The sequence below is a fragment of the Coregonus clupeaformis genome, unplaced genomic scaffold (assembly GCF_020615455.1).
Source record: "Coregonus clupeaformis isolate EN_2021a unplaced genomic scaffold, ASM2061545v1 scaf3363, whole genome shotgun sequence".
Lineage (NCBI taxonomy): Eukaryota > Metazoa > Chordata > Actinopteri > Salmoniformes > Salmonidae > Coregonus > Coregonus clupeaformis.
This window is the reverse complement of record NW_025536817.1, coordinates 24510-48272: the sequence shown is the minus strand read 5'-3', so window position 1 is coordinate 48272 and position 23763 is coordinate 24510. Positions and strand designations below refer to the sequence as shown.

The following is a 23763-nucleotide window of genomic DNA, read 5'->3' as shown; positions in this document are numbered from 1 at the left end:
GAATGCGTTTTCTAACAAGTTGAATAGATTTAGTTGATTTCTTACTAAGTTCAATAAATGTTTGAATATTGTTGAATTTCGGTTTAATGTCTGGATTCCGTGATTCGGTCCGCAACGCCTATTTTATAGGGCCCTAGTCAATGAACTTGTCATAAATCAACATAGGATATGCCCTCTTCCCCCCAACAAGACTCAAATATATATATATATATATATTTGTGAAATGTAAGCAGGGGTTGAGCTTCTTCAGTTTGTGTCACAAAGTGGATACGTTTCTGTGTCCCTTTCAGAGTGAGTGACACATTGACTTTATATAGTGTACCAAGAGTTGTTCCCTCGCTTACGGCCATACCAGCCTGAATACGCCCGATCTCGTCCGATCTCGGAAGCTAAGCAGGGTCGGGCCTGGTTAGTACTTGGATGGGAGACCGCCTGGGAATACCAGGTGCTGTAAGCTTTTGTCCCAGTAGAGCGTGCTCTTGTGTCATGGAGCAACTGCTTTTTATTTATCACCCTAATAATATCATGGATTGTTATTGGACTAAATGCAGTTTGTGTGCTGCCCTGCCCTGATCAAATCAAATCAATGGACAGTGCGTTTCCCTCAAAATATAGGCAGTACATGCAGCCTTTGTTTTTAGTCTAGGAGACAGTCAATGTCTGTAGTCCATTAGGGCACTATACAATCCCTTCAATGTTTTGCCTGATTCCGTTAATTCCCAAGTTCCCTTTTCTCCGTTTAGATTTCCCCGTTGACCGTTTGTCCCTGTTTTGGCAGGTTTTCGCTCTCAAAAGTACACCTTTTTAATAGCAAAACAGCACAATTGGATGTTCTATGTCCACAACAATGTTTAAACCCTATCAGGTGACCATTTGTGAGGTCTGGGAAAAATGTAAGACATTTAGATGTTGGGGTGTAGTTACCCTTAAATGCAAGCATGCACCAGGAAGAGACCTTTGTTTGGTTAAGCGGTGTTGCTGTAGAACAAATGGCAACTGGAGTGATGCAAATGATCACGGTATAATTCTGCCATGCAGGCATAGGCTACTTTGTAGTTAACATTTACTTGCGAAGGTTTTGGGGAAAGCCATTCCTTCCCTACCAGAAGAAGGTTATCATTAGCATCATCGCTAACGGCTACACAAAGTGTAGACATACGCGCGCACCGCACACATGCACACAGACAGGGGCATTCCTGTGCCGTTTCAGAAAGTTCATGGAAATACGAATCACTGATGCATTTTGTTCATGTCTTATGATTGACTTGGGCAAATGAATGCGTTTTCTAACAAGTTGAATAGATTTAGTTGATTTCTTACTAAGTTCAATAAATGTTTGAATATTGTTGAATTTCGGTTTAATGTCTGGATTCCGTGATTCGGTCCGCAACGCCTATTTTATAGGGCCCTAGTCAATGAACTTGTCATAAATCAACATAGGATATGCCCTCTTCCCCCCAACAAGACTCAAATATATATATATATATATTTGGAAATGTAAGCAGGGGTTGAGCTTCTTCAGTTTGTGTCACAAAGTGGATACGTTTCTGTGTCCCTTTCAGAGTGAGTGACACATTGACTTTATATAGTGTACCAAGAGTTGTTCCCTCGCTTACGGCCATACCAGCCTGAATACGCCCGATCTCGTCCGATCTCGGAAGCTAAGCAGGGTCGGGCCTGGTTAGTACTTGGATGGGAGACCGCCTGGGAATACCAAGTGCTGTAAGCTTTTTGTCCCAGTAGAGCGTGCTCTTGTGTCATGGAGCAACTGCTTTTTATTTATCACCCTAATAATATCATGGATTGTTATTGGACTAAATGCAGTTTGTGTGCTGCCCTGCCCTGATCAAATCAAATAATGGACAGTGCGTTTCCCTCAAAATATAGGCAGTACATGCAGCCTTTGTTTTTAGTCTAGGAGACAATCAATGTCTGTAGTCCATTAGGGCACTATACAATCCCTTCAATGTTTTGCCTGATTCCGTTAATTCCCAAGTTCCCTTTTCTCCGTTTAGATTTCCCCGTTGACCGTTTGTCCCTGTTTTGGCAGGTTTTCGCTCTCAAAAGTACACCTTTTTAATAGCAAAACAGCACAATTGGATGTTCTATGTCCACAACAATGTTTAAACCCTATCAGGTGACCATTTGTGAGGTCTGGGAAAAATGTAAGACATTTAGATGTTGGGGTGTAGTTACCCTTAAATGCAAGCATGCACCAGGAAGAGACCTTTGTTTGGTTAAGCGGTGTTGCTGTAGAACAAATGGCCACTGGAGTGATGCAAATGATCACGGTATAATTCTGCCATGCAGGCATAGGCTACTTTGTAGTTAACATTTACTTGCGAAGGTTTTGGGGAAAGCCATTCCTTCCCTACCAGAAGAAGGTTATCATTAGCATCATCGCTAACGGCTACACAAAGTGTAGACATACGCGCGCACCGCACACATGCACACAGACAGGGGCATTCCTGTGCCGTTTCAGAAAGTTCATGGAAATACGAATCACTGATGCATTTTGTTCATGTCTTATGATTGACTTGGGCAAATGAATGCGTTTTCTAACAAGTTGAATAGATTTAGTTGATTTCTTACTAAGTTCAATAAATGTTTGAATATTGTTGAATTTCGGTTTAATGTCTGGATTCCGTGATTCGGTCCGCAACGCCTATTTTATAGGGCCCTAGTCAATGAACTTGTCATAAATCAACATAGGATATGCCCTCTTCCCCCCAACAAGACTCAAATATATATATATATATATTGGAAATGTAAGCAGGGGTTGAGCTTCTTCAGTTTGTGTCACAAAGTGGATACGTTTCTGTGTCCCTTTCAGAGTGAGTGACACATTGACTTTATATAGTGTACCAAGAGTTGTTCCCTCGCTTACGGCCATACCAGCCTGAATACGCCCTGATCTCGTCCGATCTCGGAAGCTAAGCAGGGTCGGGCCTGGTTAGTACTTGGATGGGAGACCGCCTGGGAATACCAGGTGCTGTAAGCTTTTTGTCCCAGTAGAGCGTGCTCTTGTGTCATGGAGCAACTGCTTTTTATTTATCACCCTAATAATATCATGGATTGTTATTGGACTAAATGCAGTTTGTGTGCTGCCCTGCCCTGATCAAATCAAATCAAATAATGGACAGTGCGTTTCCCTCAAAATATAGGCAGTACATGCAGCCTTTGTTTTTAGTCTAGGAGACAGTCAATGTCTGTAGTCCATTAGGGCACTATACAATCCCTTCAATGTTTTGCCTGATTCCGTTAATTCCCAAGTTCCCTTTTCTCCGTTTAGATTTCCCCGTTGACCGTTTGTCCCTGTTTTGGCAGGTTTTCGCTCTCAAAAGTACACCTTTTTAATAGCAAAACAGCACAATTGGATGTTCTATGTCCACAACAATGTTTAAACCCTATCAGGTGACCATTTGTGAGGTCTGGGAAAAATGTAAGACATTTAGATGTTGGGGTGTAGTTACCCTTAAATGCAAGCATGCACCAGGAAGAGACCTTTGTTTGGTTAAGCGGTGTTGCTGTAGAACAAATGGCCACTGGAGTGATGCAAATGATCACGGTATAATTCTGCCAGGCAGGCATAGGCTACTTTGTAGTTAACATTTACTTGCGAAGGTTTTGGGGAAAGCCATTCCTTCCCTACCAGAAGAAGGTTATCATTAGCATCATCGCTAACGGCTACACAAAGTGTAGACATACGCGCGCACCGCACACATGCACACAGACAGGGGCATTCCTGTGCCGTTTCAGAAAGTTCATGGAAATACGAATCACTGATGCATTTTGTTCATGTCTTATGATTGACTTGGGCAAATGAATGCGTTTTCTAACAAGTTGAATAGATTTAGTTGATTTCTTACTAAGTTCAATAAATGTTTGAATATTGTTGAATTTCGGTTTAATGTCTGGATTCCGTGATTCGGTCCGCAACGCCTATTTTATAGGGCCCTAGTCAATGAACTTGTCATAAATCAACATAGGATATGCCCTCTTCCCCCCCAACAAGACTCAAATATATATATATATATATATATTGGAAATGTAAGCAGGGGTTGAGCTTCTTCAGTTTGTGTCACAAAGTGGATACGTTTCTGTGTCCCTTTCAGAGTGAGTGACACATTGACTTTATATAGTGTACCAAGAGTTGTTCCCTCGCTTACGGCCATACCAGTCTGAATACGCCCGATCTCGTCCGATCTCGGAAGCTAAGCAGGGTCGGGCCTGGTTAGTACTTGATGGGAGACCGCCTGGGAATACCAGGTGCTGTAAGCTTTTTGTCCCAGTAGAGCGTGCTCTTGTGTCTTGGAGCAACTGCTTTTTATTTATCACCCTAATAATATCATGGATTGTTATTGGACTAAATGCAGTTTGTGTGCTGCCCTGCCCTGATCAAATCAAATCAAATAATGGACAGTGCGTTTCCCTCAAAATATAGGCAGTACATGCAGCCTTTGTTTTTAGTCTAGGAGACAGTCAATGTCTGTAGTCCATTAGGGCACTATACAATCCCTTCAATGTTTTGCCTGATTCCGTTAATTCCCAAGTTCCCTTTTCTCCGTTTAGATTTCCCCGTTGACCGTTTGTCCCTGTTTTGGCAGGTTTTCGCTCTCAAAAGTACACCTTTTTAATAGCAAAACAGCACAATTGGATGTTCTATGTCCACAACAATGTTTAAACCCTATCAGGTGACCATTTGTGAGGTCTGGGAAAAATGTAAGACATTTAGATGTTGGGGTGTAGTTACCCTTAAATGCAAGCATGCACCAGGAAGAGACCTTTGTTTGGTTAAGCGGTGTTGCTGTAGAACAAATGGCAACTGGAGTGATGCAAATGATCACGGTATAATTCTGCCAGGCAGGCATAGGCTACTTTGTAGTTAACATTTACTTGCGAAGGTTTTGGGGAAAGCCATTCCTTCCCTACCAGAAGAAGGTTATCATTAGCATCATCGCTAACGGCTACACAAAGTGTAGACATACGCGCGCACCGCACACATGCACACAGACAGGGGCATTCCTGTGCCGTTTCAGAAAGTTCATGGAAATACGAATCACTGATGCATTTTGTTCATGTCTTATGATTGACTTGGGCAAATGAATGCGTTTTCTAACAAGTTGAATAGATTTAGTTGATTTCTTACTAAGTTCAATAAATGTTTGAATATTGTTGAATTTCGGTTTAATGTCTGGATTCCGTGATTCGGTCCGCAACGCCTATTTTATAGGGCCCTAGTCAATGAACTTGTCATAAATCAACATAGGATATGCCCTCTTCCCCCCCAACAAGACTCAAATATATATATATATATATTTGGAAATGTAAGCAGGGGTTGAGCTTCTTCAGTTTGTGTCACAAAGTGGATACGTTTCTGTGTCCCTTTCAGAGTGAGTGACACATTGACTTTATATAGTGTACCAAGAGTTGTTCCCTCGCTTACGGCCATACCAGCCTGAATACGCCCGATCTCGTCCGATCTCGGAAGCTAAGCAGGGTCGGGCCTGGTTAGTACTTGGATGGGAGACCGCCTGGGAATACCAGGTGCTGTAAGCTTTTTGTCCCAGTAGAGCGTGCTCTTGTGTCATGGAGCAACTGCTTTTTATTTATCACCCTAATAATATCATGGATTGTTATTGGACTAAATGCAGTTTGTGTGCTGCCCTGCCCTGATCAAATCAAATCAATGGACAGTGCGTTTCCCTCAAAATATAGGCAGTACATGCAGCCTTTGTTTTTAGTCTAGGAGACAGTCAATGTCTGTAGTCCATTAGGGCACTATACAATCCCTTCAATGTTTTGCCTGATTCCGTTAATTCCCAAGTTCCCTTTTCTCCGTTTAGATTTCCCCGTTGACCGTTTGTCCCTGTTTTGGCAGGTTTTCGCTCTCAAAAGTACACCTTTTTAATAGCAAAACAGCACAATTGGATGTTCTATGTCCACAACAATGTTTAAACCCTATCAGGTGACCATTTGTGAGGTCTGGGAAAAATGTAAGACATTTAGATTTTGGGGTGTAGTTACCCTTAAATGCAAGCATGCACCAGGAAGAGACCTTTGTTTGGTTAAGCGGTGTTGCTGTAGAACAAATGGCAACTGGAGTGATGCAAATGATCACGGTATAATTCTGCCAGGCAGGCATAGGCTACTTTGTAGTTAACATTTACTTGCGAAGGTTTTGGGGAAAGCCATTCCTTCCCTACCAGAAGAAGGTTATCATTAGCATCATCGCTAACGGCTACACAAAGTGTAGACATACGCGCGCACCGCACACATGCACACAGACAGGGGCATTCCTGTGCCGTTTCAGAAAGTTCATGGAAATACGAATCACTGATGCATTTTGTTCATGTCTTATGATTGACTTGGGCAAATGAATGCGTTTTCTAACAAGTTGAATAGATTTAGTTGATTTCTTACTAAGTTCAATAAATGTTTGAATATTGTTGAATTTCGGTTTAATGTCTGGATTCCGTGATTCGGTCCGCAACGCCTATTTTATAGGGCCCTAGTCAATGAACTTGTCATAAATCAACATAGGATATGCCCTCTTCCCCCCCAACAAGACTCAAATATATATATATATATATATTTTGGAAATGTAAGCAGGGGTTGAGCTTCTTCAGTTTGTGTCACAAAGTGGATACGTTTCTGTGTCCCTTTCAGAGTGAGTGACACATTGACTTTATATAGTGTACCAAGAGTTGTTCCCTCGCTTACGGCCATACCAGCCTGAATACGCCCGATCTCGTCCGATCTCGGAAGCTAAGCAGGGTCGGGCCTGGTTAGTACTTGGATGGGAGACCGCCTGGGAATACCAGGTGCTGTAAGCTTTTTGTCCCAGTAGAGCGTGCTCTTGTGTCATGGAGCAACTGCTTTTTATTTATCACCCTAATAATATCATGGATTGTTATTGGACTAAATGCAGTTTGTGTGCTGCCCTGCCCTGATCAAATCAAATCAAATGGACAGTGCGTTTCCCTCAAAATATAGGCAGTACATGCAGCCTTTGTTTTTAGTCTAGGAGACAGTCAATGTCTGTAGTCCATTAGGGCACTATACAATCCCTTCAATGTTTTGCCTGATTCCGTTAATTCCCAAGTTCCCTTTTCTCCGTTTAGATTTCCCCGTTGACCGTTTGTCCCTGTTTTGGCAGGTTTTCGCTCTCAAAAGTACACCTTTTTAATAGCAAAACAGCACAATTGGATGTTCTATGTCCACAACAATGTTTAAACCCTATCAGGTGACCATTTGTGAGGTCTGGGAAAAATGTAAGACATTTAGATTTTGGGGTGTAGTTACCCTTAAATGCAAGCATGCACCAGGAAGAGACCTTTGTTTGGTTAAGCGGTGTTGCTGTAGAACAAATGGCAACTGGAGTGATGCAAATGATCACGGTATAATTCTGCCATGCAGGCATAGGCTACTTTGTAGTTAACATTTACTTGCGAAGGTTTTGGGGAAAGCCATTCCTTCCCTACCAGAAGAAGGTTATCATTAGCATCATCGCTAACGGCTACACAAAGTGTAGACATACGCGCGCACCGCACACATGCACACAGACAGGGGCATTCCTGTGCCGTTTCAGAAAGTTCATGGAAATACGAATCACTGATGCATTTTGTTCATGTCTTATGATTGACTTGGGCAAATGAATGCGTTTTCTAACAAGTTGAATAGATTTAGTTGATTTCTTACTAAGTTCAATAAATGTTTGAATATTGTTGAATTTCGGTTTAATGTCTGGATTCCGTGATTCGGTCCGCAACGCCTATTTTATAGGGCCCTAGTCAATGAACTTGTCATAAATCAACATAGGATATGCCCTCTTCCCCCCCAACAAGACTCAAATATATATATATATATATTGGAAATGTAAGCAGGGGTTGAGCTTCTTCAGTTTGTGTCACAAAGTGGATACGTTTCTGTGTCCCTTTCAGAGTGAGTGACACATTGACTTTATATAGTGTACCAAGAGTTGTTCCCTCGCTTACGGCCATACCAGCCTGAATACGCCCGATCTCGTCCGATCTCGGAAGCTAAGCAGGGTCGGGCCTGGTTAGTACTTGGATGGGAGACCGCCTGGGAATACCAGGTGCTGTAAGCTTTTTGTCCCAGTAGAGCGTGCTCTTGTGTCATGGAGCAACTGCTTTTTATTTATCACCCTAATAATATCATGGATTGTTATTGGACTAAATGCAGTTTGTGTGCTGCCCTGCCCTGATCAAATCAAATCAAATGGACAGTGCGTTTCCCTCAAAATATAGGCAGTACATGCAGCCTTTGTTTTTAGTCTAGGAGACAGTCAATGTCTGTAGTCCATTAGGGCACTATACAATCCCTTCAATGTTTTGCCTGATTCCGTTAATTCCCAAGTTCCCTTTTCTCCGTTTAGATTTCCCCGTTGACCGTTTGTCCCTGTTTTGGCAGGTTTTCGCTCTCAAAAGTACACCTTTTTAATAGCAAAACAGCACAATTGGATGTTCTATGTCCACAACAATGTTTAAACCCTATCAGGTGACCATTTGTGAGGTCTGGGAAAAATGTAAGACATTTAGATTTTGGGGTGTAGTTACCCTTAAATGCAAGCATGCACCAGGAAGAGACCTTTGTTTGGTTAAGCGGTGTTGCTGTAGAACAAATGGCAACTGGAGTGATGCAAATGATCACGGTATAATTCTGCCAGGCAGGCATAGGCTACTTTGTAGTTAACATTTACTTGCGAAGGTTTTGGGGAAAGCCATTCCTTCCCTACCAGAAGAAGGTTATCATTAGCATCATCGCTAACGGCTACACAAAGTGTAGACATACGCGCGCACCGCACACATGCACACAGACAGGGGCATTCCTGTGCCGTTCCAGAAAGTTCATGGAAATACGAATCACTGATGCATTTTGTTCATGTCTTATGATTGACTTGGGCAAATGAATGCGTTTTCTAACAAGTTGAATAGATTTAGTTGATTTCTTACTAAGTTCAATAAATGTTTGAATATTGTTGAATTTCGGTTTAATGTCTGGATTCCGTGATTCGGTCCGCAACGCCTATTTTATAGGGCCCTAGTCAATGAACTTGTCATAAATCAACATAGGATATGCCCTCTTCCCCCCCCAACAAGACTCAAATATATATATATATATATTGGAAATGTAAGCAGGGGTTGAGCTTCTTCAGTTTGTGTCACAAAGTGGATACGTTTCTGTGTCCCTTTCAGAGTGAGTGACACATTGACTTTATATAGTGTACCAAGAGTTGTTCCCTCGCTTACGGCCATACCAGCCTGAATACGCCCGATCTCGTCCGATCTCGGAAGCTAAGCAGGGTCGGGCCTGGTTAGTACTTGGATGGGAGACCGCCTGGGAATACCAGGTGCTGTAAGCTTTTGTCCCAGTAGAGCGTGCTCTTGTGTCATGGAGCAACTGCTTTTTATTTATCACCCTAATAATATCATGGATTGTTATTGGACTAAATGCAGTTTGTGTGCTGCCCTGCCCTGATCAAATCAAATCATAATGGACAGTGCGTTTCCCTCAAAATATAGGCAGTACATGCAGCCTTTGTTTTTAGTCTAGGAGACAGTCAATGTCTGTAGTCCATTAGGGCACTATACAATCCCTTCAATGTTTTGCCTGATTCCGTTAATTCCCAAGTTCCCTTTTCTCCGTTTAGATTTCCCCGTTGACCGTTTGTCCCTGTTTTGGCAGGTTTTCGCTCTCAAAAGTACACCTTTTTAATAGCAAAACAGCACAATTGGATGTTCTATGTCCACAACAATGTTTAAACCCTATCAGGTGACCATTTGTGAGGTCTGGGAAAAATGTAAGACATTTAGATTTTGGGGTGTAGTTACCCTTAAATGCAAGCATGCACCAGGAAGAGACCTTTGTTTGGTTAAGCGGTGTTGCTGTAGAACAAATGGCAACTGGAGTGATGCAAATGATCACGGTATAATTCTGCCAGGCAGGCATAGGCTACTTTGTAGTTAACATTTACTTGCGAAGGTTTTGGGGAAAGCCATTCCTTCCCTACCAGAAGAAGGTTATCATTAGCATCATCGCTAACGGCTACACAAAGTGTAGACATACGCGCGCACCGCACACATGCACACAGACAGGGGCATTCCTGTGCCGTTTCAGAAAGTTCATGGAAATACGAATCACTGATGCATTTTGTTCATGTCTTATGATTGACTTGGGCAAATGAATGCGTTTTCTAACAAGTTGAATAGATTTAGTTGATTTCTTACTAAGTTCAATAAATGTTTGAATATTGTTGAATTTCGGTTTAATGTCTGGATTCCGTGATTCGGTCCGCAACGCCTATTTTATAGGGCCCTAGTCAATGAACTTGTCATAAATCAACATAGGATATGCCCTCTTCCCCCCCCAACAAGACTCAAATATATATATATATATTGGAAATGTAAGCAGGGGTTGAGCTTCTTCAGTTTGTGTCACAAAGTGGATACGTTTCTGTGTCCCTTTCAGAGTGAGTGACACATTGACTTTATATAGTGTACCAAGAGTTGTTCCCTCGCTTACGGCCATACCAGCCTGAATACGCCCTGATCTCGTCCGATCTCGGAAGCTAAGCAGGGTCGGGCCTGGTTAGTACTTGGATGGGAGACCGCCTGGGAATACCAGGTGCTGTAAGCTTTTTGTCCCAGTAGAGCGTGCTCTTGTGTCATGGAGCAACTGCTTTTTATTTATCACCCTAATAATATCATGGATTGTTATTGGACTAAATGCAGTTTGTGTGCTGCCCTGCCCTGATCAAATCAAATCAATAATGGACAGTGCGTTTCCCTCAAAATATAGGCAGTACATGCAGCCTTTGTTTTTAGTCTAGGAGACAGTCAATGTCTGTAGTCCATTAGGGCACTATACAATCCCTTCAATGTTTTGCCTGATTCCGTTAATTCCCAAGTTCCCTTTTCTCCGTTTAGATTTCCCCGTTGACCGTTTGTCCCTGTTTTGGCAGGTTTTCGCTCTCAAAAGTACACCTTTTTAATAGCAAAACAGCACAATTGGATGTTCTATGTCCACAACAATGTTTAAACCCTATCAGGTGACCATTTGTGAGGTCTGGGAAAAATGTAAGACATTTAGATTTTGGGGTGTAGTTACCCTTAAATGCAAGCATGCACCAGGAAGAGACCTTTGTTTGGTTAAGCGGTGTTGCTGTAGAACAAATGGCAACTGGAGTGATGCAAATGATCACGGTATAATTCTGCCAGGCAGGCATAGGCTACTTTGTAGTTAACATTTACTTGCGAAGGTTTTGGGGAAAGCCATTCCTTCCCTACCAGAAGAAGGTTATCATTAGCATCATCGCTAACGGCTACACAAAGTGTAGACATACGCGCGCACCGCACACATGCACACAGACAGGGGCATTCCTGTGCCGTTTCAGAAAGTTCATGGAAATACGAATCACTGATGCATTTTGTTCATGTCTTATGATTGACTTGGGCAAATGAATGCGTTTTCTAACAAGTTGAATAGATTTAGTTGATTTCTTACTAAGTTCAATAAATGTTTGAATATTGTTGAATTTCGGTTTAATGTCTGGATTCCGTGATTCGGTCCGCAACGCCTATTTTATAGGGCCCTAGTCAATGAACTTGTCATAAATCAACATAGGATATGCCCTCTTCCCCCCCAACAAGACTCAAATATATATATATATATATTTGGAAATGTAAGCAGGGGTTGAGCTTCTTCAGTTTGTGTCACAAAGTGGATACGTTTCTGTGTCCCTTTCAGAGTGAGTGACACATTGACTTTATATAGTGTACCAAGAGTTGTTCCCTCGCTTACGGCCATACCAGCCTGAATACGCCCTGATCTCGTCCGATCTCGGAAGCTAAGCAGGGTCGGGCCTGGTTAGTACTTGGATGGGAGACCGCCTGGGAATACCAGGTGCTGTAAGCTTTTTGTCCCAGTAGAGCGTGCTCTTGTGTCATGGAGCAACTGCTTTTTATTTATCACCCTAATAATATCATGGATTGTTATTGGACTAAATGCAGTTTGTGTGCTGCCCTGCCCTGATCAAATCAAATCAATGGACAGTGCGTTTCCCTCAAAATATAGGCAGTACATGCAGCCTTTGTTTTTAGTCTAGGAGACAGTCAATGTCTGTAGTCCATTAGGGCACTATACAATCCCTTCAATGTTTTGCCTGATTCCGTTAATTCCCAAGTTCCCTTTTCTCCGTTTAGATTTCCCCGTTGACCGTTTGTCCCTGTTTTGGCAGGTTTTCGCTCTCAAAAGTACACCTTTTTAATAGCAAAACAGCACAATTGGATGTTCTATGTCCACAACAATGTTTAAACCCTATCAGGTGACCATTTGTGAGGTCTGGGAAAAATGTAAGACATTTAGATGTTGGGGTGTAGTTACCCTTAAATGCAAGCATGCACCAGGAAGAGACCTTTGTTTGGTTAAGCGGTGTTGCTGTAGAACAAATGGCAACTGGAGTGATGCAAATGATCACGGTATAATTCTGCCAGGCAGGCATAGGCTACTTTGTAGTTAACATTTACTTGCGAAGGTTTTGGGGAAAGCCATTCCTTCCCTACCAGAAGAAGGTTATCATTAGCATCATCGCTAACGGCTACACAAAGTGTAGACATACGCGCGCACCGCACACATGCACACAGACAGGGGCATTCCTGTGCCGTTTCAGAAAGTTCATGGAAATACGAATCACTGATGCATTTTGTTCATGTCTTATGATTGACTTGGGCAAATGAATGCGTTTTCTAACAAGTTGAATAGATTTAGTTGATTTCTTACTAAGTTCAATAAATGTTTGAATATTGTTGAATTTCGGTTTAATGTCTGGATTCCGTGATTCGGTCCGCAACGCCTATTTTATAGGGCCCTAGTCAATGAACTTGTCATAAATCAACATAGGATATGCCCTCTTCCCCCCCCAACAAGACTCAAATATATATATATATATATTGGAAATGTAAGCAGGGGTTGAGCTTCTTCAGTTTGTGTCACAAAGTGGATACGTTTCTGTGTCCCTTTCAGAGTGAGTGACACATTGACTTTATATAGTGTACCAAGAGTTGTTCCCTCGCTTACGGCCATACCAGCCTGAATACGCCCGATCTCGTCCGATCTCGGAAGCTAAGCAGGGTCGGGCCTGGTTAGTACTTGGATGGGAGACCGCCTGGGAATACCAGGTGCTGTAAGCTTTTTGTCCCAGTAGAGCGTGCTCTTGTGTCATGGAGCAACTGCTTTTTATTTATCACCCTAATAATATCATGGATTGTTATTGGACTAAATGCAGTTTGTGTGCTGCCCTGCCCTGATCAAATCAAATCAAATGGACAGTGCGTTTCCCTCAAAATATAGGCAGTACATGCAGCCTTTGTTTTTAGTCTAGGAGACAGTCAATGTCTGTAGTCCATTAGGGCACTATACAATCCCTTCAATGTTTTGCCTGATTCCGTTAATTCCCAAGTTCCCTTTTCTCCGTTTAGATTTCCCCGTTGACCGTTTGTCCCTGTTTTGGCAGGTTTTCGCTCTCAAAAGTACACCTTTTTAATAGCAAAACAGCACAATTGGATGTTCTATGTCCACAACAATGTTTAAACCCTATCAGGTGACCATTTGTGAGGTCTGGGAAAAATGTAAGACATTTAGATGTTGGGGTGTAGTTACCCTTAAATGCAAGCATGCACCAGGAAGAGACCTTTGTTTGGTTAAGCGGTGTTGCTGTAGAACAAATGGCAACTGGAGTGATGCAAATGATCACGGTATAATTCTGCCAGGCAGGCATAGGCTACTTTGTAGTTAACATTTACTTGCGAAGGTTTTGGGGAAAGCCATTCCTTCCCTACCAGAAGAAGGTTATCATTAGCATCATCGCTAACGGCTACACAAAGTGTAGACATACGCGCGCTACCGCACACATGCACACAGACAGGGGCATTCCTGTGCCGTTTCAGAAAGTTCATGGAAATACGAATCACTGATGCATTTTGTTCATGTCTTATGATTGACTTGGGCAAATGAATGCGTTTTCTAACAAGTTGAATAGATTTAGTTGATTTCTTACTAAGTTCAATAAATGTTTGAATATTGTTGAATTTCGGTTTAATGTCTGGATTCCGTGATTCGGTCCGCAACGCCTATTTTATAGGGCCCTAGTCAATGAACTTGTCATAAATCAACATAGGATATGCCCTCTTCCCCCCCAACAAGACTCAAATATATATATATATATATTGGAAATGTAAGCAGGGGTTGAGCTTCTTCAGTTTGTGTCACAAAGTGGATACGTTTCTGTGTCCCTTTCAGAGTGAGTGACACATTGACTTTATATAGTGTACCAAGAGTTGTTCCCTCGCTTACGGCCATACCAGCCTGAATACGCCCGATCTCGTCCGATCTCGGAAGCTAAGCAGGGTCGGGCCTGGTTAGTACTTGGATGGGAGACCGCCTGGGAATACCAGGTGCTGTAAGCTTTTTGTCCCAGTAGAGCGTGCTCTTGTGTCATGGAGCAACTGCTTTTTATTTATCACCCTAATAATATCATGGATTGTTATTGGACTAAATGCAGTTTGTGTGCTGCCCTGCCCTGATCAAATCAAATCAAATAATGGACAGTGCGTTTCCCTCAAAATATAGGCAGTACATGCAGCCTTTGTTTTTAGTCTAGGAGACAGTCAATGTCTGTAGTCCATTAGGGCACTATACAATCCCTTCAATGTTTTGCCTGATTCCGTTAATTCCCAAGTTCCCTTTTCTCCGTTTAGATTTCCCCGTTGACCGTTTGTCCCTGTTTTGGCAGGTTTTCGCTCTCAAAAGTACACCTTTTTAATAGCAAAACAGCACAATTGGATGTTCTATGTCCACAACAATGTTTAAACCCTATCAGGTGACCATTTGTGAGGTCTGGGAAAAATGTAAGACATTTAGATGTTGGGGTGTAGTTACCCTTAAATGCAAGCATGCACCAGGAAGAGACCTTTGTTTGGTTAAGCGGTGTTGCTGTAGAACAAATGGCAACTGGAGTGATGCAAATGATCACGGTATAATTCTGCCAGGCAGGCATAGGCTACTTTGTAGTTAACATTTACTTGCGAAGGTTTTGGGGAAAGCCATTCCTTCCCTACCAGAAGAAGGTTATCATTAGCATCATCGCTAACGGCTACACAAAGTGTAGACATACGCGCGCACCGCACACATGCACACAGACAGGGGCATTCCTGTGCCGTTTCAGAAAGTTCATGGAAATACGAATCACTGATGCATTTTGTTCATGTCTTATGATTGACTTGGGCAAATGAATGCGTTTTCTAACAAGTTGAATAGATTTAGTTGATTTCTTACTAAGTTCAATAAATGTTTGAATATTGTTGAATTTCGGTTTAATGTCTGGATTCCGTGATTCGGTCCGCAACGCCTATTTTATAGGGCCCTAGTCAATGAACTTGTCATAAATCAACATAGGATATGCCCTCTTCCCCCCCAACAAGACTCAAATATATATATATATATATTTGGAAATGTAAGCAGGGGTTGAGCTTCTTCAGTTTGTGTCACAAAGTGGATACGTTTCTGTGTCCCTTTCAGAGTGAGTGACACATTGACTTTATATAGTGTACCAAGAGTTGTTCCCTCGCTTACGGCCATACCAGCCTGAATACGCCCGATCTCGTCCGATCTCGGAAGCTAAGCAGGGTCGGGCCTGGTTAGTACTTGGATGGGAGACCGCCTGGGAATACCAGGTGCTGTAAGCTTTTTGTCCCAGTAGAGCGTGCTCTTGTGTCATGGAGCAACTGCTTTTTATTTATCACCCTAATAATATCATGGATTGTTATTGGACTAAATGCAGTTTGTGTGCTGCCCTGCCCTGATCAAATCAAATCAAATAATGGACAGTGCGTTTCCCTCAAAATATAGGCAGTACATGCAGCCTTTGTTTTTAGTCTAGGAGACAGTCAATGTCTGTAGTCCATTAGGGCACTATACAATCCCTTCAATGTTTTGCCTGATTCCGTTAATTCCCAAGTTCCCTTTTCTCCGTTTAGATTTCCCCGTTGACCGTTTGTCCCTGTTTTGGCAGGTTTTCGCTCTCAAAAGTACACCTTTTTAATAGCAAAACAGCACAATTGGATGTTCTATGTCCACAACAATGTTTAAACCCTATCAGGTGACCATTTGTGAGGTCTGGGAAAAATGTAAGACATTTAGATGTTTGGGGTGTAGTTACCCTTAAATGCAAGCATGCACCAGGAAGAGACCTTTGTTTGGTTAAGCGGTGTTGCTGTAGAACAAATGGCAACTGGAGTGATGCAAATGATCACGGTATAATTCTGCCAGGCAGGCATAGGCTACTTTGTAGTTAACATTTACTTGCGAAGGTTTTGGGGAAAGCCATTCCTTCCCTACCAGAAGAAGGTTATCATTAGCATCATCGCTAACGGCTACACAAAGTGTAGACATACGCGCGCTTACCGCACACATGCACACAGACAGGGGCATTCCTGTGCCGTTTCAGAAAGTTCATGGAAATACGAATCACTGATGCATTTTGTTCATGTCTTATGATTGACTTGGGCAAATGAATGCGTTTTCTAACAAGTTGAATAGATTTAGTTGATTTCTTACTAAGTTCAATAAATGTTTGAATATTGTTGAATTTCGGTTTAATGTCTGGATTCCGTGATTCGGTCCGTAACGCCTATTTTATAGGGCCCTAGTCAATGAACTTGTCATAAATCAACATAGGATATGCCCTCTTCCCCCCCAACAAGACTCAAATATATATATATATATATTTGGAAATGTAAGCAGGGGTTGAGCTTCTTCAGTTTGTGTCACAAAGTGGATACGTTTCTGTGTCCCTTTCAGAGTGAGTGACACATTGACTTTATATAGTGTACCAAGAGTTGTTCCCTCGCTTACGGCCATACCAGCCTGAATACGCCCGATCTCGTCCGATCTCGGAAGCTAAGCAGGGTCGGGCCTGGTTAGTACTTGGATGGGAGACCGCCTGGGAATACCAGGTGCTGTAAGCTTTTTGTCCCAGTAGAGCGTGCTCTTGTGTCATGGAGCAACTGCTTTTTATTTATCACCCTAATAATATCATGGATTGTTATTGGACTAAATGCAGTTTGTGTGCTGCCCTGCCCTGATCAAATCAAATCAAATAATGGACAGTGCGTTTCCCTCAAAATATAGGCAGTACATGCAGCCTTTGTTTTTAGTCTAGGAGACAGTCAATGTCTGTAGTCCATTAGGGCACTATACAATCCCTTCAATGTTTTGCCTGATTCCGTTAATTCCCAAGTTCCCTTTTCTCCGTTTAGATTTCCCCGTTGACCGTTTGTCCCTGTTTTGGCAGGTTTTCGCTCTCAAAAGTACACCTTTTTAATAGCAAAACAGCACAATTGGATGTTCTATGTCCACAACAATGTTTAAACCCTATCAGGTGACCATTTGTGAGGTCTGGGAAAAATGTAAGACATTTAGATGTTGGGGTGTAGTTACCCTTAAATGCAAGCATGCACCAGGAAGAGACCTTTGTTTGGTTAAGCGGTGTTGCTGTAGAACAAATGGCAACTGGAGTGATGCAAATGATCACGGTATAATTCTGCCAGGCAGGCATAGGCTACTTTGTAGTTAACATTTACTTGCGAAGGTTTTGGGGAAAGCCATTCCTTCCCTACCAGAAGAAGGTTATCATTAGCATCATCGCTAACGGCTACACAAAGTGTAGACATACGCGCGCACCGCACACATGCACACAGACAGGGGCATTCCTGTGCCGTTTCAGAAAGTTCATGGAAATACGAATCACTGATGCATTTTGTTCATGTCTTATGATTGACTTGGGCAAATGAATGCGTTTTCTAACAAGTTGAATAGATTTAGTTGATTTCTTACTAAGTTCAATAAATGTTTGAATATTGTTGAATTTCGGTTTAATGTCTGGATTCCGTGATTCGGTCCGTAACGCCTATTTTATAGGGCCCTAGTCAATGAACTTGTCATAAATCAACATAGGATATGCCCTCTTCCCCCCCAACAAGACTCAAATATATATATATATATATTGGAAATGTAAGCAGGGGTTGAGCTTCTTCAGTTTGTGTCACAAAGTGGATACGTTTCTGTGTCCCTTTCAGAGTGAGTGACACATTGACTTTATATAGTGTACCAAGAGTTGTTCCCTCGCTTACGGCCATACCAGCCTGAATACGCCCGATCTCGTCCGATCTCGGAAGCTAAGCAGGGTCGGGCCTGGTTAGTACTTGGATGGGAGACCGCCTGGGAATACCAGGTGCTGTAAGCTTTTTGTCCCAGTAGAGCGTGCTCTTGTGTCATGGAGCAACTGCTTTTTATTTATCACCCTAATAATATCATGGATTGTTATTGGACTAAATGCAGTTTGTGTGCTGCCCTGCCCTGATCAAATCAAATCAAATAATGGACAGTGCGTTTCCCTCAAAATATAGGCAGTACATGCAGCCTTTGTTTTTAGTCTAGGAGACAGTCAATGTCTGTAGTCCATTAGGGCACTATACAATCCCTTCAATGTTTTGCCTGATTCCGTTAATTCCCAAGTTCCCTTTTCTCCGTTTAGATTTCCCCGTTGACCGTTTGTCCCTGTTTTGGCAGGTTTTCGCTCTCAAAAGTACACCTTTTTAATAGCAAAACAGCACAATTGGATGTTCTATGTCCACAACAATGTTTAAACCCTATCAGGTGACCATTTGTGAGGTCTGGGAAAAATGTAAGACATTTAGATGTTGGGGTGTAGTTACCCTTAAATGCAAGCATGCACCAGGAAGAGACCTTTGTTTGGTTAAGCGGTGTTGCTGTAGAACAAATGGCAACTGGAGTGATGCAAATGATCACGGTATAATTCTGCCAGGCAGGCATAGGCTACTTTGTAGTTAACATTTACTTGCGAAGGTTTTGGGGAAAGCCATTCCTTCCCTACCAGAAGAAGGTTATCATTAGCATCATCGCTAACGGCTACACAAAGTGTAGACATACGCGCGCACCGCACACATGCACACAGACAGGGGCATTCCTGTGCCGTTTCAGAAAGTTCATGGAAATACGAATCACTGATGCATTTTGTTCATGTCTTATGATTGACTTGGGCAAATGAATGCGTTTTCTAACAAGTTGAATAGATTTAGTTGATTTCTTACTAAGTTCAATAAATGTTTGAATATTGTTGAATTTCGGTTTAATGTCTGGATTCCGTGATTCGGTCCGCAACGCCTATTTTATAGGGCCCTAGTCAATGAACTTGTCATAAATCAACATAGGATATGCCCTCTTCCCCCCCAACAAGACTCAAATATATATATATATATATTGGAAATGTAAGCAGGGGTTGAGCTTCTTCAGTTTGTGTCACAAAGTGGATACGTTTCTGTGTCCCTTTCAGAGTGAGTGACACATTGACTTTATATAGTGTACCAAGAGTTGTTCCCTCGCTTACGGCCATACCAGCCTGAATACGCCCGATCTCGTCCGATCTCGGAAGCTAAGCAGGGTCGGGCCTGGTTAGTACTTGGATGGGAGACCGCCTGGGAATACCAGGTGCTGTAAGCTTTTTGTCCCAGTAGAGCGTGCTCTTGTGTCATGGAGCAACTGCTTTTTATTTATCACCCTAATAATATCATGGATTGTTATTGGACTAAATGCAGTTTGTGTGCTGCCCTGCCCTGATCAAATCAAATCAAATAATGGACAGTGCGTTTCCCTCAAAATATAGGCAGTACATGCAGCCTTTGTTTTTAGTCTAGGAGACAGTCAATGTCTGTAGTCCATTAGGGCACTATACAATCCCTTCAATGTTTTGCCTGATTCCGTTAATTCCCAAGTTCCCTTTTCTCCGTTTAGATTTCCCCGTTGACCGTTTGTCCCTGTTTTGGCAGGTTTTCGCTCTCAAAAGTACACCTTTTTAATAGCAAAACAGCACAATTGGATGTTCTATGTCCACAACAATGTTTAAACCCTATCAGGTGACCATTTGTGAGGTCTGGGAAAAATGTAAGACATTTAGATGTTGGGGTGTAGTTACCCTTAAATGCAAGCATGCACCAGGAAGAGACCTTTGTTTGGTTAAGCGGTGTTGCTGTAGAACAAATGGCAACTGGAGTGATGCAAATGATCACGGTATAATTCTGCCAGGCAGGCATAGGCTACTTTGTAGTTAACATTTACTTGCGAAGGTTTTGGGGAAAGCCATTCCTTCCCTACCAGAAGAAGGTTATCATTAGCATCATCGCTAACGGCTACACAAAGTGTAGACATACGCGCGCTACCGCACACATGCACACAGACAGGGGCATTCCTGTGCCGTTTCAGAAAGTTCATGGAAATACGAATCACTGATGCATTTTGTTCATGTCTTATGATTGACTTGGGCAAATGAATGCGTTTTCTAACAAGTTGAATAGATTTAGTTGATTTCTTACTAAGTTCAATAAATGTTTGAATATTGTTGAATTTCGGTTTAATGTCTGGATTCCGTGATTCGGTCCGTAACGCCTATTTTATAGGGCCCTAGTCAATGAACTTGTCATAAATCAACATAGGATATGCCCTCTTCCCCCCCCAACAAGACTCAAATATATATATATATATATTGGAAATGTAAGCAGGGGTTGAGCTTCTTCAGTTTGTGTCACAAAGTGGATACGTTTCTGTGTCCCTTTCAGAGTGAGTGACACATTGACTTTATATAGTGTACCAAGAGTTGTTCCCTCGCTTACGGCCATACCAGCCTGAATACGCCCGATCTCGTCCGATCTCGGAAGCTAAGCAGGGTCGGGCCTGGTTAGTACTTGGATGGGAGACCGCCTGGGAATACCAGGTGCTGTAAGCTTTTTGTCCCAGTAGAGCGTGCTCTTGTGTCATGGAGCAACTGCTTTTTATTTATCACCCTAATAATATCATGGATTGTTATTGGACTAAATGCAGTTTGTGTGCTGCCCTGCCCTGATCAAATCAAATCAAATAATGGACAGTGCGTTTCCCTCAAAATATAGGCAGTACATGCAGCCTTTGTTTTTAGTCTAGGAGACAGTCAATGTCTGTAGTCCATTAGGGCACTATACAATCCCTTCAATGTTTTGCCTGATTCCGTTAATTCCCAAGTTCCCTTTTCTCCGTTTAGATTTCCCCGTTGACCGTTTGTCCCTGTTTTGGCAGGTTTTCGCTCTCAAAAGTACACCTTTTTAATAGCAAAACAGCACAATTGGATGTTCTATGTCCACAACAATGTTTAAACCCTATCAGGTGACCATTTGTGAGGTCTGGGAAAAATGTAAGACATTTAGATGTTGGGGTGTAGTTACCCTTAAATGCAAGCATGCACCAGGAAGAGACCTTTGTTTGGTTAAGCGGTGTTGCTGTAGAACAAATGGCAACTGGAGTGATGCAAATGATCACGGTATAATTCTGCCATGCAGGCATAGGCTACTTTGTAGTTAACATTTACTTGCGAAGGTTTTGGGGAAAGCCATTCCTTCCCTACCAGAAGAAGGTTATCATTAGCATCATCGCTAACGGCTACACAAAGTGTAGACATACGCGCGCACCGCACACATGCACACAGACAGGGGCATTCCTGTGCCGTTTCAGAAAGTTCATGGAAATACGAATCACTGATGCATTTTGTTCATGTCTTATGATTGACTTGGGCAAATGAATGCGTTTTCTAACAAGTTGAATAGATTTAGTTGATTTCTTACTAAGTTCAATAAATGTTTGAATATTGTTGAATTTCGGTTTAATGTCTGGATTCCGTGATTCGGTCCGTAACGCCTATTTTATAGGGCCCTAGTCAATGAACTTGTCATAAATCAACATAGGATATGCCCTCTTCCCCCCCCAACAAGACTCAAATATATATATATATATATTTGGAAATGTAAGCAGGGGTTGAGCTTCTTCAGTTTGTGTCACAAAGTGGATACGTTTCTGTGTCCCTTTCAGAGTGAGTGACACATTGACTTTATATAGTGTACCAAGAGTTGTTCCCTCGCTTACGGCCATACCAGCCTGAATACGCCCGATCTCGTCCGATCTCGGAAGCTAAGCAGGGTCGGGCCTGGTTAGTACTTGGATGGGAGACCGCCTGGGAATACCAGGTGCTGTAAGCTTTTTGTCCCAGTAGAGCGTGCTCTTGTGTCATGGAGCAACTGCTTTTTATTTATCACCCTAATAATATCATGGATTGTTATTGGACTAAATGCAGTTTGTGTGCTGCCCTGCCCTGATCAAATCAAATCAAATAATGGACAGTGCGTTTCCCTCAAAATATAGGCAGTACATGCAGCCTTTGTTTTTAGTCTAGGAGACAGTCAATGTCTGTAGTCCATTAGGGCACTATACAATCCCTTCAATGTTTTGCCTGATTCCGTTAATTCCCAAGTTCCCTTTTCTCCGTTTAGATTTCCCCGTTGACCGTTTGTCCCTGTTTTGGCAGGTTTTCGCTCTCAAAAGTACACCTTTTTAATAGCAAAACAGCACAATTGGATGTTCTATGTCCACAACAATGTTTAAACCCTATCAGGTGACCATTTGTGAGGTCTGGGAAAAATGTAAGACATTTAGATGTTGGGGTGTAGTTACCCTTAAATGCAAGCATGCACCAGGAAGAGACCTTTGTTTGGTTAAGCGGTGTTGCTGTAGAACAAATGGCAACTGGAGTGATGCAAATGATCACGGTATAATTCTGCCAGGCAGGCATAGGCTACTTTGTAGTTAACATTTACTTGCGAAGGTTTTGGGGAAAGCCATTCCTTCCCTACCAGAAGAAGGTTATCATTAGCATCATCGCTAACGGCTACACAAAGTGTAGACATACGCGCGCACCGCACACATGCACACAGACAGGGGCATTCCTGTGCCGTTTCAGAAAGTTCATGGAAATACGAATCACTGATGCATTTTGTTCATGTCTTATGATTGACTTGGGCAAATGAATGCGTTTTCTAACAAGTTGAATAGATTTAGTTGATTTCTTACTAAGTTCAATAAATGTTTGAATATTGTTGAATTTCGGTTTAATGTCTGGATTCCGTGATTCGGTCCGTAACGCCTATTTTATAGGGCCCTAGTCAATGAACTTGTCATAAATCAACATAGGATATGCCCTCTTCCCCCCCAACAAGACTCAAATATATATATATATATATTGGAAATGTAAGCAGGGGTTGAGCTTCTTCAGTTTGTGTCACAAAGTGGATACGTTTCTGTGTCCCTTTCAGAGTGAGTGACACATTGACTTTATATAGTGTACCAAGAGTTGTTCCCTCGCTTACGGCCATACCAGCCTGAATACGCCCGATCTCGTCCGATCTCGGAAGCTAAGCAGGGTCGGGCCTGGTTAGTACTTGGATGGGAGACCGCCTGGGAATACCAGGTGCTGTAAGCTTTTTGTCCCAGTAGAGCGTGCTCTTGTGTCATGGAGCAACTGCTTTTTATTTATCACCCTAATAATATCATGGATTGTTATTGGACTAAATGCAGTTTGTGTGCTGCCCTGCCCTGATCAAATCAAATCAAATAATGGACAGTGCGTTTCCCTCAAAATATAGGCAGTACATGCAGCCTTTGTTTTTAGTCTAGGAGACAGTCAATGTCTGTAGTCCATTAGGGCACTATACAATCCCTTCAATGTTTTGCCTGATTCCGTTAATTCCCAAGTTCCCTTTTCTCCGTTTAGATTTCCCCGTTGACCGTTTGTCCCTGTTTTGGCAGGTT

At 42.3% G+C, this 23763-nt stretch overlaps 19 non-coding genes across 19 annotated transcripts; all 19 read left to right on the top strand.

Moving 5' to 3' along the window:
• Positions 1–338: 338 nt before the first annotated feature.
• Positions 339–457, top strand: LOC123489856. The gene has a single exon (XR_006660711.1). It is a non-coding gene; the product is annotated as a 5S ribosomal RNA (ribosomal RNA).
• Positions 458–1610: 1153 nt separating this feature from the next.
• On the top strand, positions 1611–1729 carry LOC123489857. The gene has a single exon (XR_006660712.1). It is a non-coding gene; the product is annotated as a 5S ribosomal RNA (ribosomal RNA).
• Positions 1730–2881: 1152 nt separating this feature from the next.
• On the top strand, positions 2882–3001 carry LOC123489861. Its single transcript, XR_006660716.1, has one exon. It is a non-coding gene; the product is annotated as a 5S ribosomal RNA (ribosomal RNA).
• A 1162-nt stretch (positions 3002–4163) lies between these two features.
• LOC123489862 lies at positions 4164–4281 on the top strand. Its single transcript, XR_006660717.1, has one exon. It is a non-coding gene; the product is annotated as a 5S ribosomal RNA (ribosomal RNA).
• A 1159-nt stretch (positions 4282–5440) lies between these two features.
• LOC123489855 lies at positions 5441–5559 on the top strand. The gene has a single exon (XR_006660710.1). It is a non-coding gene; the product is annotated as a 5S ribosomal RNA (ribosomal RNA).
• A 1158-nt stretch (positions 5560–6717) lies between these two features.
• LOC123489854 lies at positions 6718–6836 on the top strand. Its single transcript, XR_006660709.1, has one exon. It is a non-coding gene; the product is annotated as a 5S ribosomal RNA (ribosomal RNA).
• A 1155-nt stretch (positions 6837–7991) lies between these two features.
• Positions 7992–8110, top strand: LOC123489853. The gene has a single exon (XR_006660708.1). It is a non-coding gene; the product is annotated as a 5S ribosomal RNA (ribosomal RNA).
• Positions 8111–9266: 1156 nt separating this feature from the next.
• Positions 9267–9385, top strand: LOC123489852. Its single transcript, XR_006660707.1, has one exon. It is a non-coding gene; the product is annotated as a 5S ribosomal RNA (ribosomal RNA).
• Positions 9386–10539: 1154 nt separating this feature from the next.
• LOC123489860 lies at positions 10540–10659 on the top strand. The gene has a single exon (XR_006660715.1). It is a non-coding gene; the product is annotated as a 5S ribosomal RNA (ribosomal RNA).
• Positions 10660–11817: 1158 nt separating this feature from the next.
• LOC123489858 lies at positions 11818–11937 on the top strand. The gene has a single exon (XR_006660713.1). It is a non-coding gene; the product is annotated as a 5S ribosomal RNA (ribosomal RNA).
• A 1155-nt stretch (positions 11938–13092) lies between these two features.
• LOC123489851 lies at positions 13093–13211 on the top strand. Its single transcript, XR_006660706.1, has one exon. It is a non-coding gene; the product is annotated as a 5S ribosomal RNA (ribosomal RNA).
• A 1156-nt stretch (positions 13212–14367) lies between these two features.
• LOC123489850 lies at positions 14368–14486 on the top strand. The gene has a single exon (XR_006660705.1). It is a non-coding gene; the product is annotated as a 5S ribosomal RNA (ribosomal RNA).
• Positions 14487–15645: 1159 nt separating this feature from the next.
• LOC123489849 lies at positions 15646–15764 on the top strand. The gene has a single exon (XR_006660704.1). It is a non-coding gene; the product is annotated as a 5S ribosomal RNA (ribosomal RNA).
• A 1162-nt stretch (positions 15765–16926) lies between these two features.
• LOC123489847 lies at positions 16927–17045 on the top strand. Its single transcript, XR_006660702.1, has one exon. It is a non-coding gene; the product is annotated as a 5S ribosomal RNA (ribosomal RNA).
• Positions 17046–18203: 1158 nt separating this feature from the next.
• On the top strand, positions 18204–18322 carry LOC123489846. The gene has a single exon (XR_006660701.1). It is a non-coding gene; the product is annotated as a 5S ribosomal RNA (ribosomal RNA).
• A 1158-nt stretch (positions 18323–19480) lies between these two features.
• On the top strand, positions 19481–19599 carry LOC123489845. The gene has a single exon (XR_006660700.1). It is a non-coding gene; the product is annotated as a 5S ribosomal RNA (ribosomal RNA).
• Positions 19600–20759: 1160 nt separating this feature from the next.
• LOC123489844 lies at positions 20760–20878 on the top strand. The gene has a single exon (XR_006660699.1). It is a non-coding gene; the product is annotated as a 5S ribosomal RNA (ribosomal RNA).
• A 1160-nt stretch (positions 20879–22038) lies between these two features.
• On the top strand, positions 22039–22157 carry LOC123489843. The gene has a single exon (XR_006660698.1). It is a non-coding gene; the product is annotated as a 5S ribosomal RNA (ribosomal RNA).
• Positions 22158–23315: 1158 nt separating this feature from the next.
• On the top strand, positions 23316–23434 carry LOC123489842. Its single transcript, XR_006660697.1, has one exon. It is a non-coding gene; the product is annotated as a 5S ribosomal RNA (ribosomal RNA).
• Positions 23435–23763: the final 329 nt, after the last annotated feature.